The sequence below is a fragment of the Balaenoptera ricei genome, chromosome 18, assembly GCF_028023285.1.
Source record: "Balaenoptera ricei isolate mBalRic1 chromosome 18, mBalRic1.hap2, whole genome shotgun sequence".
Taxonomy (NCBI): domain Eukaryota; kingdom Metazoa; phylum Chordata; class Mammalia; order Artiodactyla; family Balaenopteridae; genus Balaenoptera; species Balaenoptera ricei.
In genome coordinates, this window is record NC_082656.1 from 27420465 (window position 1) to 27429360 (window position 8896).

Below are 8896 nucleotides of genomic sequence, written 5' to 3' on the forward strand. Positions count from 1 at the left end.
TTTGGATCTATAAGATTTCACAATTTCAGTACTCTTTCCCAATACCAAATGTCTTGAATTTACTACAATTGAGCAAGAGAATAGTTTTGCATTGCTTTCCTAATTAAAGTGCAGAAAGTTAATAGGTCTAGACGTCTCTGCAAAATGAGTAAATGTGTACCCCTTTCCTGACATTTCCTTCAGCATTGATTTGAAAACACTAAATATATTTTATTTTGTAGAACCAGAGCACAAAAATCCACATAGTAATTGTTTTCCATTGATATTCCCTTGGTGAATTTGCATTTGTAGGATAAGAATTGACGTTTATAATGCAGAGCCAGTCAAATTATAGAATTTGTAAACTGAAGCTCTTTATTTTTATTACTATAACATTGCAAAGTGATTGGATGGTTTTGTACAGCCTATTTATTTATCTCATTTTAAATTTGATTAAAGAAATAACTTTGCCTATGGAACAGAAAAGGAGTTATTTCTTGAACAATTCCATTTAAAATACAATTGTTAGAAAACTTATTTTGACACTTTAGCACTAGGGCACCACTAAAAAATCAACTTGATATTAAATATTTTAACAGAAGATGGTCTAAATGCAACAGGTCAGGTCTGGTCAGTGGGAGGCCCCCCAGATTTGTGGTGAACTTGGGAACTTTTGACTTCACATAGGTGTTGAAAACATGAATAATGCCCTTACTATTGATTATATGCCAGGAGGAAAAAAGTCAGGGTAGTACATCTGTGGGAATGAGATGAAGCAGTGGCATAGGTCAAACTGTGGATAAATGAAATATCAGTTCAGCAGTAATATGCTCTCCCTTCCCAAGGTTCGTTGTACAGACCAACACAGAGAAATACTGAAACCAGGGAAATTCACAAAGCAGCCATCTCTCAGCACTTTCTATAAACTATAACTGATATATAGATAAAACCAGGCTAAAAGGAATATGAAAGTCATTCACCCTTAACAGAAAGAGAAGTTTAAAAGGCCAAGATAGAATGGGATACAAAAATTGGTAAAGGATAATTCCATAAACTTTGCTTTGATGGTCTGTTTGCTGATGGTTTGTGGTGATTGGGGTTCTCTCTTTTTCTTTTCCTTTCTATGAGAGTCAGATAGGGTGGGCCCCAAAAGATGGGACTAGAAAAAGTTACTCCATTACATAAGTAAACACAAAATGTACAGAATATAGGATTCTGGAGTGAGAATTTTTGGACTTCTATCCTAGGAAGTTTCATTAGCTCCATTGACTGAAACATCTACACAGAGTTGGTGACTCTCAATCTTTATCTTCAGGTTTGATACTTATTTTGAAATTAGACAAAACACCCTCAACATAAGTTGGAGAAAATGCATTACTTTCCATCTTCTCTTTCTCTTGTCCTTCTATCTCTGATATTGGTGACACCATCTATTTTTTTTTGTCTAAGTCAGGACCATCCGTTGCTGTCCTTCAGTTTGTATTAATACTATTAACTCCCCATTATCCTCCACAACTACTGGAACAAAGGCCTATTCATGATACACCTCTAACTTCTTCTTTCCTTCTTGATTGCTATCGCCACACTGGATGTCCTCATTGTCTCTATCACAGAGCATTGTGGTCATCTCCAAACCCACGTAGGAAATAAGTGTCAATGAAAAGGATAATGAGACTATGTCTCTAGTAAAGGTAATTCGTTAGAAAAATATTATCCTGCAATCACACTCTTGGGCACATACCTGAAGAAAACTCTAATTCGAAAAGATACATGCACCCCAATGTTCATAGAAGCACTATTTACAATAGCCAAGAAAGCAACCTAAATGTCCACTGACAGATGAATAGATAAAGAAGATGTGGTATATGTATACAATGGCATACAACTCAGCCATAAAAAAGAATGAAATAATACCTTTTGCAGCAACATGTATGGACCTAGAGATTATCATAGTAAGTGAAGTAAGTCAGATAGAGAAAGACAAGTATCATGTGATATCACTTATATGTGGATTCTTAAACAATGATACAAATGAACTTGTTTGTAAAACAGAAATAGACTCACAGACATAGAAAACAAACTTATGGTTACCAAAGGGAAAGGGGGAGAGAGATAGTTTGGGAATTTGGCATTAACAGATACACACTACTATATATAAAATAGATAAACAATAAGGACCTACTGTATAGCACAGGGAACTATATTCAATATCTTGTAATAACCTATAATTGAAAAGAAGCTGAAAAGAATATACACATATATATGAATAACTGGATCACTTTGCTGTACACCTGAAACACTGTAAATCAACTATGCGTCAATAAAAAAAGATAATTCTTTAGAACAATAATCCTTTGTTCAGGGTGGAGAGGAGACTTGAGGCAAAGAGATGAAACAATAACTAGTTTCACCTGTCAGGTAATTCCCTTCACAACTTGAAATTCCTTTAGTTCAATCAGTGAAAGTGTTTTGTTGTTGCTGTTGTTGTTTATTTGCTTAATTTGATAAGTTACTAAGAATGATTTTATGTCTTATGACTTCAACCTAAGGATATTTAAGATAGAAAATAATTCAGAATCCGATTATTGTTTATGTCATGGTCTCATGGAGGACATATAGGTATCTTTCTTGACCTGAGTAGACAGAGGGCTGATAAGGATGTCCCCAGCCTGCAATAATATAATCATGATGATTATAAGAGTTAAGTACTTGGAGAGATTTCTGAATATCAGCCACTTTGTTAAGATGCCTTACTGTAGACTATCATAATCAATCCTCATGGTAACCTTATGGGGAAGGTACTATTATTATCTTCATTTTATAGATGAAGAAATTGATTTTCAGAGAGGAGAATTAGATTACCCAAGGTCTACCATTGGTAAATTGTAGAATCCAGATTTGAATGCAGGCTGATTCCAAAGATAACTTCTATAGTAATCACCAACTCTGGAACCACCTGCCTGAGTTCTAATCCCTCACAATCTATCTCCCTTATAGGGTTGGAATGAAGCTTAAAAGAGTTAATAGAGGTCTGGAAAAGGATGCGGATAAGCCGCGTCCTGGTTCTCCCCTGCGGAAAGCCGGGCCCAGGACGCGGCGCGGCCAGAACGTCCGGAGGTCCTGCACCCGCTAACCCTGATCCTGCTCCACCCAAGCGGCTCGCTCTGGAGTTCCTGCCTGGAGCTCCCATACCAGCTGAAAATGCGTATCTCAAATGCAAGCCCGACTTAGCAGGAATCTTTGGACTGCTTTGTCCAGTCCCTAAAATTGGATCATGAAGGTACTGGGGAAAAGCCACCTCTGGATGTGGCTCCCGTTCCTTCACCTGCTGGCCAACGGTGCGGAGCACGAAGAGGAGGTGAGACATGCCATCGAGTTGCACCGGGGCCAAGGGGTGGCCGTCACCCAGAGGAGACAGTGGGTCCTGGATGGTTGCAGAAAGCTCTCCGGGCTTCTTCGCCAAAAGGCTGTGGTTCTTAACAAACTGAAAAGTGCAGTTAGAGCATTGGAAAAAGACGCCAGCCTTTCGGACGAAGAGAAGCTGTTTCAGGTGCACATGTTTGAAATTTTCCAGAAATAGCTGAATGAAAGTGAAAACTCAGTCTTCCAGGCCATCCATGGGCTCCAGAGAGCCCTGCAGGGCGACTACAGGGACGTGGTCAACGTGCAGGAGAGCAGCAGGCAGCGCCTGGAGGCCCTGCGGAAGGCAGCCATCAAGGTCAGAGGGGTCAACTTTGAGGCAGTTCTGCGGGTGGAAGAGGAAGAGGCCAGTTCCAAGCAGAACGTCACGAAACGGGAGGTAGAGGAGGACCTGGGCCTGAGCATGCTCATCGACGCCCAGAGTAACCAGTACATCCTGACCAAGCCCAGGGACGCCACCATCCCGCGGGCAGACTCCCACCACATAAAGGACATCGTCACCATAGGGATGTTGTCCTTACCATGCGGCTGGCTCTGCACAATGATAGGACTGCCGACCATGTTTGGTTACATCATCTGCTGCGTGGTTCTGGGGCCCTCCGGACTCAACAGTATTAAGTCAGTTGTGCAGGTGGAGACGTTAGGAGAATTTGGCGTGTTCTTTACTCTCTTCCTCGTTGGCTTAGAATTTTCGCCAGAGAAGCTGAGAAAGCGTCGCCATGGAGATCCTTCGGGTCCTGGGCCTGGTCGGGCAGGTCCTCTTCTCGCTTGCTGCGGTTCTCCTCTTTTATCCTGTCGTGAGGACCTACCTCGTGGGACCGTAATGCCAAAAGCTGCACGCAGAGAGCAAGGGGAACAAGGAGATCCTCATCCTGGGAACCTCCGCTTTCACCTTCCTCATGATGACAGTCACCGAGCTCCTGGATGTGTCCATGGAGCTGGGCTGCTTCCTGGCCGGAACCCTGGTGTCCTCCCAGGGTCACGTGGTCACTGAGGAGGTCGTGTACTACGTGGAGCCCGTCTGCGACTTCCTGGCCATCATGTTCTTCGCGTCCATAGGTGACCCTCCTCTTCCAGGGGTGACACTCCCACTGGGTCTCATCTGCTCACACGTGTTTCTACTTAGCTGGTGCCGCGAAAACAGTTCCCATGGCGACTAGGGTCTGAGGGACTCTCCCTTAGAAGGAGGGAAGGTTGGAGCTGAGGGACGGGGGCTCCTGACTGGTGGTCCTGAGGGTCCACTGCTCAGCAAGGTGGCAGGTCCACTTCAGCACGTCCACATCAAGTGCAGGAAGAAATTCTAATTTTAATACAAAAAATCAAACTGGTGTGTCGAGGCTGCTGCCCTGGGAATGTCCCCGTGGAGGGGGGCAGTCCTGCTCGTGGTCACAGCACGGCCACCTGGTCTCTCGCTCACACCCTGCACTGCTTGGTGGGTCCAAGAGCCCCAGAGACTCTGGGTGCCTCGAGAGGCAGGTTCTGAAGCCCGTGGAAACAGGGCGGGGAGCACTGAGTCGCCCGGCCCTCTGCTCGGGCTCTCGGGGTGGAGTGGGTGGGAGACACCCTGCCCGTTCCTGTCCTGGCGGAGGAGCCTGTGGATGTAGGGGTGGCAGGGAGGCTGGCCGCCCCGCCCGGACAATCGCCCGTCCCCGTCCCACAGGCCTTCACGTGTTCCCCACCTTCGTGCTGTACGAGCTCACCGTCCTGCTGGTCCTCACCCCCTCGGTGGTGGTCATGAAGGTAGGGCCCCTGCTTGCGAAGTCCATGCTGCCTTTGGTTTCACCAGTCACACCAAGCGCCTCGCTTCCTGCCTGTGTGTACCCCCCGCCCAGCGCAGCTCGGGCAGCCGGGGCTTCTTGGATCGGGATGGCCCTTTGTCTCAGAGTTTGTGTTGAAAATGGGGTGGGTGTCCTCCAGTGACACCCTTGCTCTGTAACTGGACTTCTAAGTGAGTCTAAAGAACCGCAAACCCGGCTCTGGTGACGCAAACGTACATTTTAACGGCCACTGAGAACTATTTTGCCACTTTCCACTTGTCTGATCTCTGTGACTACAAATTGTTGAGGTGCCCATGTCAGCGTGGGATTCTTGGAGTGGAACTGGCCTGGGCGATGGCCGCTGGCTTTGCGGAGGAGAAGGAGCAGCGCCCCGATGATGGCTGAACGGCACCGCCCGCTGCAGGCTGCTTCCTCTGCGCTTTCTTTACGTTTTGTTAAAAACAAAGTTTCCATTCTGAACGCTGCACGATATTCGCTTGGCGGGAGGGCCTTGGTTTTCCCGGGGTGGGGGTGTCTCCGTGCGTCCTCCCGCGCGGTCCCCCCCGGGACCCGCCCTGCTTCCTGCGGGCGGTGCTCCGGGCCCAGCCTGGCCGAGCGTGACCTGCCGCTCTGGCAGTTCGTCCTGGCAGCCCTGGTCCTGTCTCTGCTGCTGCCCAAGACCAGCCAGTACGTCAAGTGGATCGTGGCCGCGGGGCTGGCCCAGGTCAGCGAGTTCTCTCTGGTGCTGGGGAGCCGGGCGCGCAGAGCGCGTGTCATCTCTCGGGAGGTGAGTCTCTGCCCGGCTGGCGGAGCGGGGTTGTTAGGGGAAGTAGGGCTGGGTGGGGGGGCGCCCCAGTCCCCGGGGCCTCTTGGGGAAGGGGGCGCCCTCCTCCAGGCCGGGCACCAGAGGCTTGCACACCGTGATGCGGAGACACACCCCCGGCCGCGCTGACGCCCCGCCCCCGGCAGGTGTACCTCCTCATCCTGAGTGTGACCACGCTCAGCCTCCTCCTGGCCCCGCTGCTTTGGCGAGTGGCCGTCGCCAGGTGTGCGCCCCGGTCCGAGAGAAGGTCCAGCTTCTGAGGACCGCGGCCAGGTGACCGGCCGGAGCTGTCACCGCATTCCCAGATCTCAGAGTCTCCCGGAGCCCGCCTCTGTGTGCAGTGATTATGCACCGTGTACATGTAACTCTGCGTTTTACAAATCGCCTTGACTCTTTTGCCTGGATGTGCCTTTTCTTCAGAAATTAATGTCAACTTTCTACTGTTATTTCATCAGTTCATGTTTTTTTTGGTAAAGAAAAAAAAACTACGAGGCTTTTTTATTTATTGTACAACTTGTAAACCGTTGGTCAATATTTGTTATTAAACGTTTCTGTGACGTGAGCTTTTAATTCTCACAATGTGTTTGGAAAGTTACTTTTAGTCCTTAAAGTCTATGTTTTCTAAAATGAGACAAGTTCTTCTAAATGTCTTTTGCTTTTTATTACAATTTTAAACAACACTTTCATGTCAGTTTTTATCAGGTAAATCATTCTTTTAAAATATTTGGTTTTGAATCACAAGACTATGCATTCCTTAATAAAAATAATTTATGATCAGTATAAAAAAAAAGAGTTAATAGATATTTAGCATCAAGCAGAAGGCCTAGCACATAGTGAATGCTCTATAACTGTTAACTTTTTTCATTTAACTGTCTACCCCCATCCATACCATATTTATAAGTGAGACATTGGGTAGATTTGGATACATGTAGCTTTTAGAACCTCTGTCTACTATTTGCTTGGGGAACAGGCAGAGGAAAGGGGGTAAAGGAATAGGCTTCATCATACTCTTTAGATAAATTGGTGCTCAAATCACAAGATTTTAAAAGTTATTTTGATTTAAAGACTCCCCTTGAATGGTATAAAGGATCCTCAAGGCAGGAATGGAAGTCCAAGACTAGAAAAACTGCCGGTGGGAATCTGACACTAATAATTGTTACCAGTGTCTCTGGCTGATCACACTTGGTTCTTCTCCAAGTCCACCCAGGTAGAATAGAGGCTTTGACCTCTTAAGACCAATGTTTTTTGCATATAATCACGTTTTAAAGCAAAATGAAAATGATACCCAAAAGCCACAGCAAAGAAAAATTGACAAATTCATTACTCAGTTTTCTCTTTTATAATAGATAATATGCTCACTGAAGCACAACCTTCATATTGTTTCTGGTTTGGGCATATGAATATCTTCACTCTCTGTGTCCAAATTCAAATTTTATTAGTTCTTAAAAAGACGAAATATTACACACAACATACACTATTATTTCAGGTGCCAATAAAGGTGGATCTTAGTTAAACAAATGACTTAACTAGTTAAAGACAGTAGAAACTGATCCTAATTAATGAATTTTCTTATTATTCTTTCCCATGGTCTTTAGCTGTGACAGTTAGAGAGGAACCTATAAAACGGTGAATGGTAACCAAGTTATCTCTGCTCATTTGATTTTTTGAAGTGTTTATTATGTAAACTTTGGTATCCAAATACATTGAATTTATAGGTTTGGATTATTTTAAATGGATGATTCAAATGTTGACAGTGAAAAGAATTTCATCCTGGGAGCCAGGAGACCTGAATTTTCTTCCTTTCTTAACTTGTCATGAATGTCACTTTGTCCCTCCAGACCTCAATTTTCTCATCAGGAAATGGAGACTCGGCCTGGGTAGCTCTTCCTCTGGTTTATTAATTGTTCAAGTTTTAGCTTAAGTATCACTTTCCTAGTTTAAATCCTATTGTTAAATTTCTAATTTCGTCTGTAATTTCCATTGAGGTATTTAACATCACTTCAATTCAATGATGTAATTATTTATCTTCTATCTACTCTACTAATGGACCATAAGCTCCATATGAAGGTAAGAACTACTATGTTTCTCTTCTATACCATTGTAAGACATAATAGGCTATGAATTATAAGGAATATAAGACACAATGGAGTTTAGGAACTAGGTAAACTGGGGACTGTCTGCCCCACATAAAGTTATTAAAATTTAGAAAACACTATTATTGCCAAATGAAACCCTTATGGGGCTATGATTTTGTGACTTCTAGCTTCTAATAGTAGGTCATTCAAACACCCAAGTGACAAAATGTTGCTCATTTTTCAGTAATCTCAATTGCTCCTTCATGGAACTGTGTTTTCTTATAGAAATATAGTTGACTTACAATATTATATTAGTTTTAGATGTACAAAATAGTGATTCAATATTTTTATAGATTACACACCATACAGTTATTATAAAATATTGACTCTACTCCTGTGCTGCACATTATATCCCTGTGACTTATTTCTTGATGAACTCAACCTTATACTACTATCTCAAAATATTCTTATATCCCCATCAGTAACTGTACATAGAGATCTCTAAGCTACATAAAGTTAATAGGTTAAAAAAACACATTGAGAAAATAATTATTAAAATTTATCACCTCCTTACAAAATTACCCATTTTACATTGACCATGAGATCTCTTTTAATAATGAGCTCTCCTTATATAGTTCAATATGCATTTATGTTTACAACTTGTTTTGCATGGGACTTTTAAGATATCTATCACCTTTCAAAGTGAGATGCAGCTCTATGGATAAAAATTCTGCTTCTCAAAGAGATGAAACTGTGCCTTTTATTTACTTCAGTCTCCTAATACAGACACATGTACTCTGTGGACATTCAATAAATAATATTGACCAAAATTGCAATAGTTT

At 43.6% G+C, this 8896-nt stretch overlaps 1 pseudogene; it reads left to right on the forward strand.

Annotated features, from left to right (window-relative positions):
- Window positions 1-3090: 3090 nt before the first annotated feature.
- LOC132352750 (transmembrane and coiled-coil domain-containing protein 3-like) lies at window positions 3091-6239 on the forward strand (annotated as a pseudogene).
- Window positions 6240-8896: the final 2657 nt, after the last annotated feature.